General features: G+C 40.2%; 1 protein-coding gene across 6 annotated transcripts in view; it reads left to right on the forward strand.

The window, feature by feature from the left end:
• The window catches only part of SLC10A7 (solute carrier family 10 member 7), a 259,444-nt gene that overhangs the window by 187,904 nt on the left and 51,369 nt on the right, over positions 1 to 20,171 (forward strand). The window lies entirely within an intron of this gene.

The raw sequence follows: 20,171 nt of genomic DNA on the forward strand, positions 1-20,171 counted from the left end.
GTAAGAGAAGTCTTGGTATGTGCCCAACTGCTCACTCAACGTAAGGAGCTAGGATCACCCCTTGGTGTTCTTTGCAAGACCTTGGATCATGAGGGGGGCAGCCCTCAACAGGCACAGGATCCAGGCCAGTCTGAGGGTCCTCAGAAGACTAATGGAAAGCACCACGGCTATGTGGTGCAGGTTTTCTCCACTGCAGAAGAGTGTCATCTCTTCCTGTGACTCTTTTATGATGAGCTGGGGAGAAGCCACAGCTACAACTATGGGGCTGTGACCTAGGATAGCACTTTGAGTATCTCAGAGTCTGGAATCTCTTGGACCCTGTTTCAGGTCATGACTACAAAACCAGATGAGTTCGTTTCTCCTTCTCCCGCCTATTTCCAGCCATAACAAGAAATGTTCCCAGCTCATTAACATGATGATATCACACTGTTGCAAGCTTTCCCCCGCTCTTAGACACAGAGGCTAGTGAGCTTTAAGTTGGTTCAAAATTTTAAACAATAATAGATCTACAAAAATAGTGAAAGAGACCCCAAGACCCTCAACTTCAAAGTTTAATGCTTCCCCTCTGAGCTAACTCATTAGGCTGTCCCAGTAGGTTCAATGACATCATCACACAGCATCAATAGATATGTCTGTGTTACATGACCTTACGTCACACGCATGGCATATAACACTTTTTGTCTGTTAGGGTTGTCGTGTGTTTCACAAAGCAAGGTCATTCTTTAAACACTTGAATTACCAGGCTTCACTTTTGCACAGGACAAAAACCTGTGCTACTTAAATTAAAACACATTCCGCAAAAGCTGTCGTGTTTTCCTATCATCCTGGTTTGGATTGAATTGTGTACTCCCAAAAGATATGTTGAAGTTCTAACCCCTAGAACATCGGAATGTGACCTTATTTGAAAACAGGGTCATTGCAGATATAATTATTTAAGATGAAGTCATACTGGTGTAGGGTGGGCCCTAAATCCAATACTGGTGTCCTTACAAGAAGAGGTGTCAGACCCAGAGGGAGAATGGCAGGTCATGATGAGGCAGAGATTGGAGGAATGTGCAGACAAGCCAAGGAACACAAAGGATTGCTGGGTGGCAGATATCATGGCTGGAAGAGGCAAGAAGGGATTCTTCCCTACAGACTTCAGAGGGAACCTGGCCTTGCTTGATTTCAGACTTATAGTTTCCAGAGCTATACAACAAATTTCTGTTGTTTTAAGCCACCTAGTTTGTGGTATTTTGTTAGAGAATCTGAGGAAACTAATACAACCACAGAAAATTGAATTGTCTCTTTAAAATCATATCTTGAAAATGGAAATTTCTAAGTGTTCAGGTGCAGTAGCTAGTAAAGGCCATTTTTACTGATGGAATCTCAGTTCTCTGTATTCTTGACCTCTCCTCAGAATGTCCCCCTTCACCATCTTGCTCCAACAGAAACCTGTCCTCTGATTCATGTTTCTACTACAGGTGTCTTTCGTATCACTGAGCCTTGAAATGGAGTAAGGTGTCTCTCTCTCACCTCATTACCAATTCCAGATCATCTCCCATGCCTTCTTCATAAAATATGTTCATTCCTTTGGAGGTTATGCCAATATACCTATATGTCCAGCTAACACTTCTTACTGTAATTATCAATAGAACCCAAGGTCACTCTCTGAGTCCAAAAAATGTTAGCACCTTCCCATTGTCTTTTTTTTAATAGTATGCTTAGATTAATTCTTGGTGTTTTTCAGTTTTCACATAATTGATCCTCCTTATATCCTGGCCTCTAAATTCTTGACTTCTTCTCCAGTAAGAATACCTTCCACTTCATCTCAACCAATCACCCCTGTAGTCACACACACCTTTGACTTTATCACTGCCAATAACCACATCCTTACATAATCCCCTTTTGAAATGTCTTCTCTTACCAACAGCTCCTATCTTTGTGACCTAGTCCCCAAATTTACAAGTCTTCAAATTTGCTAGAATGGCCAGTTTATTTACCTTACCACCTTAACAATGCCTCTAACCTACTCTACCCTCACTCCCCTACCCTCACATCCCATCTTACCTAGCCTAGATCTCATGGTCCATCATTATAATTACTATATCACATATGCCATCAAGAACCTTACTGCTTCAGGGGCGCCTGGGTGGCTCAGTGGGTTAAAGCCTCTGCCTTCGGCTCAGGTCATGATCCCAGGGTCCTGGGATCAAGCCCCGTGTCGGGCTCTCTGCTCCGCGGGGAGCCTGCTTCCTCCTCTCTTTCTGCCTGCCTCTCTGCCTAGTTGTGATTTCTCTCTGTCAAATAAATAAAAAAAGAATAAAAAAAAAAAAGAACCTTACTGCTTCATATTTGCATGATAAAGTGCCAATCCTGCTTAAACCCAACTCTACCTTCCTGCATGTGTACCTGAATATGGCTGGAACACGCACTCGCATGCTGACTGGTCTCATTTGAAATTCATGACAACTAACTGTGCGCCTGGTGATCCTACTGCCTTCTAATTAATCCTCATCCCTACTCTCCAGAGAATCATTTCATACCTTCTCCTTGTTTCTCAAATCTCTGATGTCTCTTCTCGTTTTTCATCTCAAACGATGCAGAAAGGAAATTAGCCTGTGAGGAAATTAGAAGCAATCAGAAATTTTATAAGATCCCACCTACCTGCATCTATATTCTTTGTCTTTTCTCCTGTTTCTATAGATAAACTGTCTTTGCCCTTCTCTAAGGCCAGTCCCTCCTGTTGTGTTATCTCTTATTGCCTACTTAACAATATGATTCACACAGATTTCCCCCTTTATCCTATATTATCAAATTTTCTATCTCTGCTGGATCATTCCTATTATCATTTAAGTATTCTGTAATACTTAAAAATTAATCTTAAAAATTAAATCTCACTTTATCCCACCTGCTGTCCATTTCTGTCCTCTGTTTTATAGCAAAATTACTCAAAAATCGTTATTTAAACTTACTTGTCACTCATTCAATAAGTATCGAGTTCTTCTTACATGCTAGGCACTTTCTTCCAAGGATATAGCAATGAGAAAAAAGATACATCTTTGCTCTTGTGGAGGTTATATACTTGTAGAAATAAACAGCGAACAAATAAGTGAAAATATAGCGTATAAGATGAGTGATACATACTGAAGAGAAAAATAAAGTGAGGAGGAAAATAAGAAGTGCCAGAATGGGTTGGGAGAATTACTGTTCTAAATAGAGCAGTCAAGGGTGGGACTTACTGAGAAAGTCATATTTGGGAAAGGCCTAGAGGAGATGAGGGAGCCTTTGATGCCTTCTGATGGTAGAGTGCTCCAGCTGGAAGGAATAGAAAGTGGAAAAGACCTGAGAGTGTGCATGGTGTCCTAAGCAATAGTGAGCAAGCCAGTATGGCTAGAATGCAGTGAGCAAGGAGGAGAGTAGATGGAAATGAACTCAGAGTCATAGCAGGCGCCAAATGATGTAGGACCTTTCAGTCCTTTGTTAAGGACTTTAAATTTTAATTTGAGAGAGACAGGAAACCATTAAAAGAGTTTTGATAAGAGAATGGCTTGTTCTGGCATACCTTTCCAGTAGATAATTCTGGATGCTGGGTTGAGAATAGATTGTCAGGAGCTAATGACAGAGACAGGAAGAGCAATTAGAAAGCTAGTACAGTATTCTGGTAAGAGATGGTTTAGCTTGGATCAAGGTGGTTGAGTAAATCTGGCGGAAAGTAGTTGGAAGTAGAACTTGAAATAACTGAAAGGTTGAATAAAGGTTGTGAAGAACAGAAGAGTCAAGGATGACGAAGTTGGTGCAACTGGAAGGATGGAGTTACCACTTACTAAGATAGAGAAGACTGCAAGGTTGAACAGGTTAAAGGAACTTATAAGGAGCTCAGTATTGCACATATTTGGATAAAGATGTCTTTGAGACATCCAAGTAAAGAAGTCAAGTAAGCCGTTGACTATTTGAGCCTGGAATTCAGAGGAGAGGTCTGGATAAGATACACATTTGGGAGAGGTCAGCATTGAAATGGATTTGAAATTAGACAGAATGAGATTACCAAGAGAGAGTAAAGAAGGAAAGATATCAGTGAACTACCTTCTGGGGGCATCCTACTAGAAGTCCTAGCAACAGCCATCAGACAACAAAAAGAAATGAAAGGTTTTCAAATTGGCAAAGAAGAAGTCAAACTCTCTTTCTTTGCAGATAACATGATACTTTATATGTAAAACCCCAAAGATTCCATCCCCAAACTACTAGAACTCATATGGCAATTCGGTAATGTGGCAGGATACAAAATCAGTGTACAGGAATCAGTTGCTTTCTTATACACTAACAATGAAAATATAGAAAGGGAGATTAGAGAATCGATTCCATGTACTATAGCACCAAGAACCATAAGATACCTGGGAATAAACCTAACCAAGAGGTAAAGGATCTGTACTCAAGGAACTACAGAACACTCATGAAAGAAATTGAAGAAGACACAAAAAGATGGAAGAGCATTCCATGCTCATGGATCAGAAGAATAAACATTGTTAAAATGTCTATACTGCCTAGAGCAATCTATAGTTTCAATGTAATGTATACTTTCATCCTGATCAAAATTCTACCAGCATTTTTCAAAGAGCTGGAACAAACAATCCTAAAAGTTGTATGGAACCAGAAAAGACCCCAAATTGCTAAGGAAATATTGGAAAAGAAAAACAAAACTGGGGGCATCATGTTACCTGATTTCAAGCATACTACAAGCATAATACAAGGCTGTGATCGCCAAGACAGCATGGTACTGGCACAAAAACAGACACATAGACCAGTGGAGCAGAATAGAGAGCCTAGATATGGACCCTCAACCCTATGGTCAAATAATCTTTGACAAAGCAGGAAAAAAAAATACAGTGGACAAAAGACAGTCTCTTCAATAAATGGTGCTGGGAAAATTGGACAGCTATGTATAAAAAAAAAAGAAACTCAACCATTCTCTTACACCATACACAAAGATAAACTTGAAATAGATAAAAGGCATCAACATAAGGAAGGAATCTATCAAAACCCTAGAGGGGAACATATGTAGTAACCTCTTTGACATTGCCCACATCAAATTCTTTCTAGACATGTCTCCAAAGGCAAAGGAAACAAAAGCAAAAATGAACTTTTGGGACTTCATCAAGATCAAAAGCTTCTGCACAGCAAAGGAAACAGTCAACAAAACAAAGAGGCAACCCACGGAATGGGAGAAGATACTTGCAAATGACACTACAGAAAAAGGGCTGATATCCAAGGTCTAGAAAGAAGTCCTCAAACTCAACACACACAAAACAGATAATTGTGTCAAAAAATGGGCAGAAGACATGAACAGACACTTCTCCAAAGAACACCTACAAATGGCTAACAGACACATGAGAAAATGTTCATCATCATTAGCAATCAGAGCGAGTCAAATCAAAACCACATTGAGAGGGGCACCTGGGTGGCTCAGTGGGTTAAAGCCTCTGCCTTTCGCTCAGGTCATGATCTCAGGGTCCTGGGATCGGGCCCCGCATCGGGCTCTCTGCTTGGTGGGGAGCCTGCTTCCTCCTCTTTCTCTCTCTGCTTGCCTCTCTGCCTACTTGTGATCTCTGTCAAATAAATAAAATCTTAAAAAAAAAACAAAAACACATTGAGATACCACCTTACACCAGTGAGAATGGCCAAAATTAACAAGACAATAAACTACAAGTGTTGGAGAGAATGTGGAGAAAGGGGAACCCTCTTATACTGCTGGTGGGAATGCAAGTTGGTGTAGCCACTTTGGAAAACAGTGTGGAGATTCCTTAAGAAATTAAAAGTAAAGGGCGCCTGGGTGGCTCAGTCGTTAAGCGTCTGCCTTCAGCTCAGGTCATGATTCTGGGGTCCTGGGATCGAGTTCCGCATCAGGCTCCCTACTCCACGGGAAGCCTGCTTCTCCTTCTCCCACTCCCTCTGCTTGTGTTTCCTCTCCCACTGTCTCTCACTCTGTCAAATAAATAAAATCTTAAAAAAAAAAAAAAGAAAAAAAAAGAAATTAAAAGTAAAGCTACCCTATGACCCTGCAATTGCACTACTAGGTATTTACCCCAAAGATACAGTTGTAGTGAAAAGAAGGGCCATCTGCCCCCCCAATGTTTATAGCAGCAATGTCCACAGTCACCAAACTATGGTAAGAACCATAGATGCCCTTCAACAGACGAATGGATAAAGAAGGTATGGTCCATATATACAATGGAATATTATGCCTCCATCAGAAAGGATGAATACCCAACTTTTGTATCAACATGGACGGGACTGGAAGAGATTATGCTGAGTGAAATAAGTCAAGCAGAGTCAATTATCATATGGTTTCACTTACTTGTGTATCATAAGGAATAACATGGGGGACGTTGGGAGTTGGAGAGGAAAAGTGAGTTGGGGGAAATCGGAGGGGGAGACAAATCACGAAAGACTGTGGATTCTGAGAAACAAACTGAGGGTTTTGGAGGGGAGGGTGGTGGAGGGTTGGGTGAGCCTGGTGGTGGCTATTAAGGAGGGCCTGTATTGCATGGAGCATTGGATGTGGTGCATAAACAATGAGTTTTGGAACACTGAAAAAAAAATTAAAATTTTTTAAAAAGTCAGCAAAGACTACCAAGGATTTCCACTTTGCTTAGGAAGAGTACCAAAAGGTTTTGGTGTCCTAGAAGCTACTAGAGAATGTGTTTCAAAAAGGGGAGAGTGGTCAACTACTTCAAATGGTGGTAATAGTTCAGATAAAATGAGAATCAACTGGTTTTAACAAGATGGAGGTCACTGGGGACCCCAGCAGGAGCTATTTCAGCAGAGTTGTGAAGGTAAATACGTAAAGTCAGTTCAAGCATGAAAGAAAAAGAGTTAAAGACCATGGTAATCACTAACTCTTTTGAGACATTCTGTTATAAAGTATGCAGAAAATGGGACAGAATGAAGTTAATGTAGGATCGATTTTTAAGTTGGGAAAATTACTAGGATATTTGTATTGACACATTAATTCAGTTAAAGAAGAAACAATTCATACAGAAAAAAAAAGAAGGGAAAATTTGTGGACTCATGTCTTTGAGTAGGAGAAAGAAGGTGAGTTCTAATGCAGAAAGGGAGAGTATGACCTCCTAAGCACAGATAGTTCATCCATAGTAATAGGAGGGTATCCATGGGATAATGGCAAAGATGCAAGTAAATTGGTTGTGTAACTATAGGAGTCTCTTATGATTGTTTCTATTTTCCCAGTGAAATGGCAAGTGAAGTTAGGCATGGAGGACAAAAAAAAAAAGAGCAAGAAGGTTTTGGAGATTTGATGAGAGAGGAAAAGATATGAAATAGTTCTATGGGAGAGTGAATGGAATGGGCAAAGATACTTGGATGCTCTGGTGGCACCAAGAACCATCCTGAGTCTTTACAGGTGGCATTGGCTCAACTTGGATTTTCCACTCAGATATCCACGTGGCTCTGTCCTTCACTTTCATCTTTGGTCTCCAATCAAATGCCATTTTAGGAGAGAATCCTTTCCTAACTACTTCATGTAGAACAATATGCCCTGTCTCCACCAGTCTCTCCCCACCTATCATCCTTCATCATTCTTTTTAGCATTTATTATCACATGACATCTTCATTGTTTGTTAACCTGTTTATTATCTGTCTTCCTAACTAGAACATAAGCATCACAGAAAAGCAGGGATTTTATCTGTTCTGGTCACTGCTGTAACCCCAGTGCCCAAAATAGTGCCGATCCATGGAAGCCACTCGAACACATTTTTTGAATGGATGGCTAGTGAAGGAAAATGTTTCTGTACTCACAGCACTTCTGACACCAAATGTGTGCAGTTTCCACGCCAAGCAATTCTCCAGTGTTCTGTGGATACCAAGCGAGTGTCCTGCAGTTTTGACACTGCACAGAGTTAGCACAGACCCCCACAGGTAAAGGGCTCACTCCCACAAGACTGCCCCCCACTTCCGGAACCAATGGCACGTAGTGGGTCTCCAAGACACTCACACTTCTGTCTGACGTGGCTTCACGGGATCCCATGACTCCCTCCCCAGGTTTGATAATTTGCTATTATTATGGCTCACAGAACCCAGGGAAACATTTACCTGCTACTGCCAGTTTATTTTACATGATATTATAAATAATACCCGGAGTCCCGGAGTCAAGCCCCGCATCGGGCTCCCTGCTCAGTGGGGACTCTGCTTCTCCCTCTGCCCCTCCCCCTGGCTCATGTCCATTATCTGTCTCTCTCAGATAAATAAATAAAAATCTTAAAAAAAAAAAAAAGAATACAAATGAGAAGACAGATGCAGAGGTACATAGGGCAAGGTTTAGAAGGGTCCCAAGTGCAGGATCTTATGTCCCCATGGAGTCTGAGTGTGTACTAACCACATGCATATGGATGCGTTCACCAATCCAGGAACTCTCCCAACCCTCTGTGCTGGGAACTGGGACAAAACCCAAATATTATAGTAAAAGATGCTTCTATCACCCCCGTGACTCAGGAAGTTACAGGGTTTTGGAAGCTCTATGCTAGGATGAAGACCAAATGCATAACATTCTTACTGTACCACATCTCAGATGGACAGATGAATGAATGCATCTGTCTCAAGAGTTGGGTTAGGCCTGCTTTTAAGACTGGTATTTCCTGGTTACATACTCTACCTTCAGGCATTCATTCCTTTATTATAAAGCCATCTTGGAGGCCCTGGCTTCCCTTTCCCTCACAGTCTTTGTGTAGAGAGATAGCATGGTACGGTGAGAGGCATAGAAATGTGGCTCAGTCTGCAGCCAGATTGTTGTGTAACAGTGGGTTTTCCTTAATCCTTCTCAGCTTCAGTTTTGTCCTCTGTAAAATGAGAATTACAATAAGATGAAGTGAGTTAATTTATGTGAAAGCGTGCTGTAAGCTATAAAGAACCATGCAAGTGCTAATTATTTACATTTAACGCTTTAGAGAGGAAAATAGACAATAATTCCAGGAAGGAGGTCAAGATCCTGCAGAAATGCTTATCTGAGATGCAGCAACAGTCCAACTAGCCTAGACCTTAATGGTGGGCTGAGCCTTAGAACTTAACCTTTAAGATTCTACAATGATTTATAGCGTACAATCTTATAATCTACATGTAAATAATAAAGGTACAGTGTTTACCATGGCTGATTGTGAGAGCAGTAAAACTTTTCCTGAAATATCACCATTTGCTCCTAAGATTTAAAGTGCTTTTGCATACACTACCTTCGTTTTCTTGATAATCCACTGCTGATATTGGCAGGACAGGAAATTATTGTCTTTATGTTCTCAGTAGCTATACACCGGTCCATGGAGTTCTATTGTAAGGATAAATTAAGCCTTCACCCGCTTTTTAAAACTGCAGTTGTCATTCATTCCTTGGAATTCCTTGTTAATTTTCCTTACAAAGCAATGTGGCAAGTGGTAAGCATCCACTAGATTTGAAGTTCTGCCAGGCAGGAACCAGGCATGCCTTATCCATTACCTTATTTCCAACGCCAAATATTCAATAAATGTTTGTTGGAAGGAGGGGAATAGAAGGGTGGGTGAGTAGTGAGTGGTTAGAGTGGTTCAGATGATAAGTGAATGGATAGAAGGTTAGGGTCTCAGCCTGGTGCATAAAATTTTACCCCATATTTGCTATGAGAAAGAACTTACAGTTTTTTTCAATAATATTAAGTAAAACATCCATTCTTTTATTCAGTGTTTTAATGCCTACTGTGCACTGTGAATATTATAGAGATCAATGTGACATTGATCCTTCTCTCAGAGAATTTATGGCTTAATAGAGAAAATAGAATACATTCATAGACAATTAAAATCTAAGCCAGAAATTGTTAAGTATCACAAGTATCAAAATATTTCAAAGGAGATTGCTAAAATAGAAAACATTTCATTTAATAGAAGAAGTGTGGGGGGAGTTACAGAGAATGTTGTACTGAAAGGAAACTTAATTTGAGGAAAAAGAGAAGGTTAGATGGAAACTTCTGATGTTTCTCAAAGGATCTCTTGCTTATTTCAGATTTTTTCATATGCATGGCTCTGATTCTGTTATGTCTAACATCACTTTGAAACTTTCCATGTCTTTCCTTTCCTTTGATATGGTTGTTTACCAGCCATTATTATAGTCTTTGTGCAGAAGCCAACAGTAGAGAACACTGAAGGAGAGAGATTTTAGAGCTGGAACTGGAGTGGAGTGTGGTAGTTAAGGTGAAGAGGCCAGAGCCCTGAATTCAGCATGTAGGTGGTGAGGTCAGCCTGTCAGGTTTGAAATCCAAGTCAATCGCCCTGGGAAGTCAGTCGGGCAGGGTGAAGCTCCCACTTCTGTGGACTCCAGCTCCCCTGAAACCTCCTTTGCTGCCACCCCACAGCATCTAACCAACCCCATCTTGGTTACTCTGAGGAATGAAAGGAAACAATGTGGACTTCTTTTTCACTTCCTCTAAGAGTTAAGACAAAGAGCATAACCGTCTTTACACCGTAGAATAGGTCCGTCTAATTCAATGCAATTGTGATCTAAAGAAACAATATATTAGAGACCATGTTCATGGTCTCAATTGCCATAATTCTATAGACTACCGATGTCTTTAAATAAGTTTATGTTTGGCAAGGGAAGGTCAGGAACACTTCGAGCTTGTGCCATTAGGAGGACAGATCAAGGCCTTGTTTGCTTCCACTCCAGCCATAAAGGTTATTGAACATCAAGGCCGTTGGAAACATGCAGAGTCCAAACTGAGACCACTGCTGTAAGGCATGTCCTCAGAGTCATAGATCAGACCATCTTCGTACATGGGGATGGTCACATCAGTATCTTAGGATATTTGATAAACATTCACTGACACGCTTACCTGTTCAGTAGCATGTAAGCACTCCTGAAGTAAGTGGAAGCACCTCTAGCTCTGACGTCCTGTCACGTGATTGGATATGACTCGATTTCTCAGGAAGCCAGCCTCTCTTCAAGCAGATATTTATAAGGCATTATGATAGACATATACATACACACATACAAACCCGGATGTACACTCACATGCATGCACAGCAGGCTGTTTCTGAGCTAACTCTATGTTCCACTGATGTGACTCTCTCTTCTGATACTTTCCATTTCAGTGGTTCTTAAATTCAGTAGGCTTGAATTCCCACCACACTGTCTAAGAAACCTTGTTTTTCAGGTAGGAGAGGGGGGAAGCAGGAGGAAAGAGAATAATTCTTATCAAGTGGCTATAAAATATACTTCACATGTAATCCCATGACTCCCTTTAGACATATTATCCTCTTCTTATATGACAAAACTTAGACTCAAAGAGGTTTTGTAAGTCATCAGAAGCTATGCAACTAGTAAAGAACACAAGGGACTGTCAGCCAGGCTCTGTGTCCCCTTGAATGTTCCTTTCCAAGTTAAGCTTTCAAAGCAAGGCTCTAAGGAGACACAGTTTATTTTAAGACAGATTACCAGCTCTCAGTTATTATTTCTTGACCATGGATATTGTAGGCAACATAGGAAGGACAAAAAAAAGGCATAATTATCATCCTGAAGAAACTTAAGGCTTATTTGGGTAAACAAGAACAAAGAACACGGGAGAAATTTAGAGGAAAAAATTCACTGCTAACCTACATGGTTCAGACTACATGGTTCAAGAGTTCATGTTAGAGAGAGAGCCAGGGTAGGGGAGACAGATCAGTGACAGCTTTCAAGGCTACAATCATCATTAGTTTCCCTAGTAATTGGCCATCTGTGATAGAAAATTATTGCAGTTTTAGTCCCATCAATATAAACAGAAACAATGAATACAGCCATTAGTGTCATGTATAATACTCTGATTATTTTTTGTAATATGTTCCCAATGATGGTTACATAATTGATGGTCACATACGTGCATGATGTACAAAGTGATAAAACAGAAAGCACTTAAAGAGAAACTGGCCATTTGATTGTCCCAGTTGCTTCACACTGAACCAGTCTCCACCTTGAGCCCAAGAGTGTGCCTAAAGCCAGTGAAGACAAACGTCCTCCTCTTAAACTTGAGAGTAGCTTATCTTTGTGCTCAGAAATTGTTCTCACACAGAGAGAATTTTGTAAACCAAAATAATCTGTGGAGTCTTTTGCAAATGCTCATGCCAAGAACTCCTCCTAGATCTTACTGAACCATGATGGGTGAGGGGGAGCACCTCGTAAACCATTTTGAAGTGCTCCAGAGGTAACGTTGATAAACCCCTTCTCCCTTTCCAGGATCGCTGACCCAGAGAGCCCAATGCTGGTCTGGGACTTCTTAGACTCAACTGAAGGGATGCAGTAACACTGGAGGAGCACCAGGCTTTTCCTTCAGCTCTTGCTTCCCTCCTCAGCACCAGCTGCTGCTGCTCCTGGTGCTCCCTGAGCAGGTGGGGTATGGCCAGACTGAAAAGGGCACTGCATCCCTATGCCACTCTTGCCCTTTGGTCCCCAGGCTTAGAGCACTTTTCTGGGGGAACTTGAATATTTGCTCCACTTAAGGGACTGTTTGGCAACAGTAGGCTCAATCTGAACCAAACAGATTGACAAGACCAAATTCTGTGGTCAGGGAATCAGGAGCAAAGTTTGTTCCCACGTGCCTCTGAGTATCTCTCTCTCCAGCCCTCCGTGTCCCAGAAGCCCGTCTCTCCACAGATTTTCTCTTTGGGTTAGGATAAACCATTTTCCAGTTCTTTTGAGCACATTTTACTAAATAACCTGTGTGGTTTGAGTAACCAGAATTTATAATTGCACACAGTTTCCATCAGTTAATGGAAGGTAATCCCGTGTTTTAAATTAGCATATCACAAAAGGAAAAATTTTACATAATTTTTTACCTTTAAAAAATTATCAAAAGCCTATTTCTTCATTATCTCTCAAAGAAAGAAAAATACCATGTATCTCTATATAAAAAGGCTCATTTCCTCTACTAAGTATATATACCTTCCATACACTAACCCAATTTTAGCTTCATGCATGTGGCTGAATCAATATAGGTGTTCAACAATCATATTTTAATTTTGATAGAAATGATTGTCTTCTTTACATTGAGCTTGTCAGCTGGTGTACATTTAAGTCATTGATTTTGTGTGAGTAATCAGTGTGGTTTGCATGTTTCCCTGCAAGAGAAGGGGCAGCAGGAATGAAAGAAAAGCTGAACGGTAGTTTCTAGGGAAGGATGAAACTCTAGAAGGATTTGGGGGACTGGGGCCTGGGGACACTCTCCCTTATTCTGTCTGAATGCTTGTCTTTCGACAGGAAGGTATTTATGTGTGTGTCTGTGTAGGGAGACAAGAAAGTTTGAGCCAATAGTAAGTGAGCTCCCTCCTTTTCCCCCTCCCCAGGGTGGGCTCTTCGGGCCAGAGCGGAGGGTGGAAATTGGGCAGGAAGTGAACAAATCCCGCTCTGTATCTGAAGCGGCTTCTTCGTGAGTTTCTCACAGAAGAGATTTACCATTCATCATTCTACAGTATAAACTGTAAATATCTGTTCTTATATTTTCCCTGAATGTGGCACTAATGAAAGCAAAGACCAATCACCAAGGGTGAATTATTTAATACAATAATGTCTTAATAGCTGAGAAGAGACACGAATAGTAGAGACGCCTGTGGCTAATGGATTTCCCTGGTAGGAGATAAAAGGCTGATTACACAGCAGAGCAAGTGAAGACCTGGTGCATTAATGACAATTTACAGGTCAGCTCACTTACAGAAGTGATTTAAAACGCACCATCTGTTTTCTAACTGTAGGTTGATAACTATGATTTTACAGGCAGTCAGCGTCTCCATCAAGAATTGTTACTTATTTGTCTTTCTGAGTCTTGGTTGGCCCCATAATATTGTACCCACTAGACCCCCAGATTCTTTCCAAATCAAGCAGTTTCTAAATTGAATGAATTGATAACAGTCAATCCTGCTTCCTTTCAGCCTTTGTCTGCCAGCTTAGAAAATTATTTTTAATTTTCTAACTATGCCCTATGACATCCATTGTGTGTATTGGATGAAGTCTTTCTGATGCATTTACTCTGGTGCTAGCTAGGTCTCATCCTTGACAGAGTAGAGAAGATAGTCACCCAAATAATTCCGTGTGTTTTGTGCTCAAATCTGGAAACCTAATTGAGGAAAGGCTGCATCATCAACTACTACTTACCAATTTTCTCCCCACCCCTCCTTTTGCTTTCTCCTCCCTCTTCTTCCTTCTGCCTGCCCTCCAGTTCCCCACCTTCATGCAGGCACCACACACACGTGCACACACATATACTCCCTCTGTTGCTCTCACGTAGGCAAGAAAGGGGGAGCCCAGCTTTGGCTTCCACTCTGCTCCCTTCCCCATTTCACTGCTCTGTACCTTTTGTAATGAATATGCAGTAGAGTGTAAGAATTAAGTATGAGGGCTGTGAAGGGACACCTCCAGGTTTAGATCCTGGCTCTGTCACTCTCTAGCTAGTGACCTTGTCTAGTGGTTCTCATATATGTATGTATATATATATATATATATATATATATATATATAGCATCTCATACAGATGCTAGTAAGACCTACCTGGAGGAGATGCTGTGAGGGTTAAATTATCTGACACACGTCAAGCTTTTTTTTTATTATTTTTATTTTTTAAAGATTTTGTTTATTTATTTGACAGAGATCACAAGTAGGCAGAGGCAGGTAGAGAGAGGGGGTGGCAGGCTCCCTGCTGAGCAGAGAGCCCGATGTGGGGCTTGATCCTGGGACCTGGAATCATGACCTGAGCCGAAGGCAGAGGCCTCAACCCACTGAGCCACCCAGGTGCCCCACATCAAGCTTTTAGAGCAGCGTCTGGCACATAGAGAGTACTCAAAAAATGTTGTCATTATTATAATTACAGGACATGGTTGGGAGGCCAGGCAACTGATCCTTTCTTAGGGTCTGTAAATTAAGTAGGGCTCGGTAACTTACTTGTGAGTTGGAAGGATGGAAAGAAAAGAAAACATTGTCAGGCCTCTTTTTCTACCTGTGTATGGTAGGCATTCACCAAGTGAACTCACATTTGTTGTTGAATACCTACAATGTACTAGATGAGTGATTCTCAAGGGGTGACCCCGAGCTCAGCAGCATCAACATCAATGGAGCCATATTCGAATGCACACTCGACATCCTCCCCATCCCTCTCTGAAGGTGGGGCCAAGAAATCTGTTTTAAGAAGCCCTGCAGGTGTTTCTGGGGTGCTACAGTGAGAACCACTGCCCTAGATGTAAAATGTAGGCAGTATGCTGGGTCCTGGGAATATAAACATGGATAAGATACTTTCCCTGACCTTCTGGAACATAAAGTTTACTGAGAGACAGATTTGTACACAGAAGCAACCAAGGACCCTGAGGGGAATGATAGAAATGCAGAGCCACAAAAGAAAACAAGTCTGTTTTCTCAAGAGGAGGGTTTGGAAAGAATTTCTAAAGTGGTTATTTAGATTTTATAAAGAATTTATAGAATTTTATAAAAATTCTATAAAATTTTTATTTTATATTTATATTTATATTATTTTATATTATATATATTATATATATTTATTATATATAATATATAATATATATTATATAATATGTATATTATGTATAATAATGTATACATGTATAATATAATATGTATATTATATAATATATATTATATATAATATATAATAAATATATATAATATTATATTTATATTATAAAAAATTTATAAAAAAGATTTATAAAGAATTTTATAAAGAATTTAAAGTGGTTCTGATACAACTCAAGAGGAGGGTTTGGAAAGAATTTCTAAAGTGGTTACTGAACTAACTCTTAGACAAAGACTAGAAATCTTCCAGTTACAAGTGGGGGGAAGATGTTCTATGGAAAGGAACTCGGTGGTGGATGGACATGCATACATGCCTCAACTTTTTTTTTAATATTTAAAAAAAATTTTTTTTTATGAGAGAGAGAGAGAGCTCGAGCAGCGGGAAGAGAGGCAGAGGGGGAGAGAGAGAACCCCAAGCAGGCTCCACGCTCAGCATAGAGCCCGACACGAGTGAGTCTCATGACCCTGAGATCATGACCTGAACTGAAATCAAGAGCAGATGCTTAACCTACTGAGCTACCCAGGTGCCCCTACACCTCAACTTTTAAAAAGCAACTCCTGGAGAGGAGGGGTTTTGTGTTGTGTTCACTGTTGGATTCCCAATGCCTAAAACATGCTCCTGGCTCACAGGAGGCACCAGTAACTATTTGAATGGTTAAACACAAATGTCCTAAGTCTCCGCATATTTTTCAGTAAAACATTTCTTCTCAGCATGATATTAAAACAAATAAACAAACCTGATTGTGAGTTCTGTGCTTTAAAGCATCATATTCCTAAAGGAAATTAGCCAGTGACCAGATTGTTCATTTAACACAGTGTATCTTATAATATGGGTTGGCAGTATGAGACTGTCCCCTTTAAATCAGCCAGGGTAGCTCCATGAAGCCCAGAGCCCTGGCCTGATACATACTTACCCTGAACCTGCAACTCTATCCAAAGTTATAAATTATGGATGCTTCTTATAAACAGACTGGTCTTTACAATAGAAACCCTGGCAGGGTCTTCATTAAAATGTGAGGAACCAAATATCCCAGGCAGCATATTTCCTTCTGCTTTAGTTAAAATCAACTCTGCATACAAAATGATCGGTCTGCTACTTTCCTGGTCATGTTCTCATATGTTACCCTATACCAGATGCTCGCTCTTCTTTCTTCCGGATGCCAAGGTGTACTTCACAGCGTCAGGCACTTCCCCAAGGGTATCTCTGCATCTTCGCACTGACCAGAGTGACAGGTCTGGTTGTCGATTCAAAAGAAAGGACTTATGCCAAATAAGACCTCAGAACTGAGATTTCCTTCCTTTCAGACCCACTTCTAAGGGAGTCATCCTATGGGATTTCCTCCCCAGCATCGCTGCGTACCTAGTCTGGCTTCATGTACCCTGTTAATTACATCCCTGGCCAGCTTGCTCTAGCCTCTGATCTGACAAAGTGGGGGGCTACTCTAACCTGCATTCCTAATCAAGTGGACCAGAGATCGTGGATGTTTTAGAAGATAAAGGGACTTTGGAGATCGTTTCTAGGAACACAAGCCTTTTAAACACTGAATACCCAATAAAATAGGATAAAAACAGAGAGACAAACCATAAGAGACTCTTAATTCTAGGGAACAAAGTGAGGGTTGCTAGAGGGGAGGTGATGGGGAGATGGAGTGATTGGCTGATGGGCATCAAGGAGGGCACATGATGTAATGAGCACTGTGTGTTATACCCAACTAATGAATCATGGAATTCTACCCCTGAAACTAATAATGCACTATATGTTAACTAAATTAAATTTAAATTAAAAAATTTAAAAAATTGAACATGCAGTTCGTCTATTGTGTGGTGGATGGAGAAGTTAAAGTAGATAAAAATTTTTAAAACCAAAGTTGACATGAATTTTCCTTTACCTCTCTTATCCCCAAATGCAATCTTTTAGATAGAGTTGGGATTAAAAATAACCCCCAAATTAACTTAATAAATGATGTTTTAACTTTTCTCTCTATTTGATTTCTGGGGTAACTGCTCTTCAGCAATACTTTCTGGTTAAACCACCAAACCTTCCAGTGTAGGAGAATTATGATCACAGAGTAAATTTGGCTGACAAGTTGCTTGAATACGTTTGAGAAGCACAGCCATTTTCACATCTTTTAAAAAGAGGGAATGAGTCCCCAAATCTCTTGCAGAGTTAGGATTCTATTCAGTTTTAGGTCTTCCCCTCCAGCGCAGCTTTAAGGAGCTAAACTGAGGGCAGAGAACACATATAGCCACCCTCACTCAGCTTCTTACACATGCACACACGCGTGCACACACACACACACACTCACACACACATGCATCCTTTATTCATGTGTTTCTCGTCTTATTTAAAGGCCCTTTGTTTCTAGGTGCATATTGGAATTAATTGTGTTGCTATGATAAACAAGTAGTGAAAAAAATAATGCTAAGTGACTGTATAACGTCATTTGAATATAAGGGTTTTTTTTTTCAATATTTTATTTATCTGTGAGAGAGAGAGAGAGAGAGAGAGAGCACAAGTGGGGGGTTGGGGCAGAGGGAGAGGGAGAAGCAGACTCCCAACTGAGCAGGGATCCCAATGTGGGGCTCAATCCCAGGACCCTGGAATCACAACTGAGCCACCCAGGAGCCCCTAAGAGGTTTTCAAAATATACTCAGTTTCGTATCTTTGTAACTTCAGAAGAAAATAGGGATATGATTTTGAATAAGAGTTTGGTACTTTTTAGCACCTTATATTTACAAATTACTTCATTTGTTCATTGTGCACAGCTTTATTATCTGCAAATTTACTCTTTCTGCCAGGTATTGGATTAAGCGTTGGGCCTACAGAGGGAATATAGCTTGATATGGTTATTCATTAAAACATTTTAAGAACACATTAAGTAACAGTAGAGTTGAGATAGAAAGGGGAACAGCTTTTTGTATATAGCTACCAAATTTTTGAGCTTACCCGTGAGATTCCAGGCAAGAATTGACAGCTTTTACTTGAAGGTTATCACCTGGAATCTTACTGCCTCTCTCCAGACATTGTGAACCTTATGGATTGAGCATTGAGCTGAATGTTTTTGAACTTGAAAACCCTGTTCTTTAAAATTTATCTTTCTATTCATCTAATCCCTCAATTTTGCCATAAAATATACATTTTTAAAGTTTAATTCTTACCTCAGGAGCATCCTTAGGTTTACTATTTGTGGAAAGAAATATATATTTGTTACATGCCTTGCACTTTAAAGACATCATTGCTCTAAAATACGTCTTGATTATTAGCTTTTAATACTTTGGCTTTGCATAAAAAGAAACATCTAACAACCATGTAGCATTTTAACACACCAGGAATCCTATGTGTTCACGTTTCTGTCACAGTTTTACTTTTTCTCTTTGTCTGTCTTCATTTCTTTCGTTCATATTGGTTATGGAGCAAAAGTTTAGAGGCTACAGTGTTTATGAGTTAGATTCACAGCCAGTGGTCAGTGCTGAAGCTAGTATGAGGTAAAGGCAAGCGCCTGATGGGGAGGACATACATTCTTGGCATCTTGAACATGTGCACATTCAAGATGGGGGGCTGAGGATGGCGGCAGGATTTTATAGAATACGCCAGGGTGGAGAAAAGATTATGGTAAGCTAGTTCATGCAGGAATTAGAAATCAGCGAAAATGCTGATCCCACATCATTTTATTCTGAGCTACTGACTTCATTTATCTAGAGATTTCATTTGTTTTATTTAACATTCAGTGCCATTGGTCACCACTACCTCCAACTCTTTCACAACATTTGTCTTCCAAAAGGTATTTCCAAGTTTAATTAAACTGAGGTAAATATGAAAATTGAGGTTTGGTCTACAGAGGAAGGGTGCAAGTAAGTTTCAAGTTCCCAGGAGATCGTTATTGATGACTTGGAAGAACCTGGCTGCAAAAGGGACTCATAAAAACAATAAACATCTATGGGGCAGGCTATTGTTTGTCCAAAGAGGTTTGAAAACCAGAAGGAGGTTTTGAAATCCATTAACAAGTTAATAAGAAGCCTGCAATTCTTGGTGGTTGAGACTAACATGAGCGTGGGGCTGTGTTTACAGGCAAACACTACCTGTGCTCCCGACAGTAGAATCCTTCTGAAGCCGAGATTATAGTCATTAGTGAAAACAAACCAAAAAAATGAAGAGGGAGGAAAAAATGGGAATTATGAGCAGCATCAAAACATACACATTTAGAAGGGATATATTGAAATTTTAGGTTGAAAAATAATGTGTTTCAGGAATTCCCATTTCCTAGATTTTGTATAAGAATACATTTTAAAGGTATGTGAGATTCATTGCCTTTGTTTTGAAGGATAGAAAAGTTAGAAACTATTTCATTTGCACAAATGAAAATGTGATCTTGAGAAGAGAATGATGAGAGAGACCCTTGTTTGTTTTAGGAATCCGCAGCTGGGACAAAGAGAAGAGTACGCAAACTCTGAGTATAGGGGAAATATCACACCATGTGATTATAAACAGTACGAGCACAGAATAACTTTACTACTCAGAAATGTAGTTAATAATAAGCAATGTAAGTTAATTACAAAACCATAGTAATCATTTTTCCTCAATGGTAGTTTCCCATAAAAATTAAGTGGTAAAGCACTTA

The sequence above is a fragment of the Meles meles genome, chromosome 2 (assembly GCF_922984935.1).
Source record: "Meles meles chromosome 2, mMelMel3.1 paternal haplotype, whole genome shotgun sequence".
Classification (NCBI taxonomy): Eukaryota; Metazoa; Chordata; class Mammalia; order Carnivora; family Mustelidae; genus Meles; species Meles meles.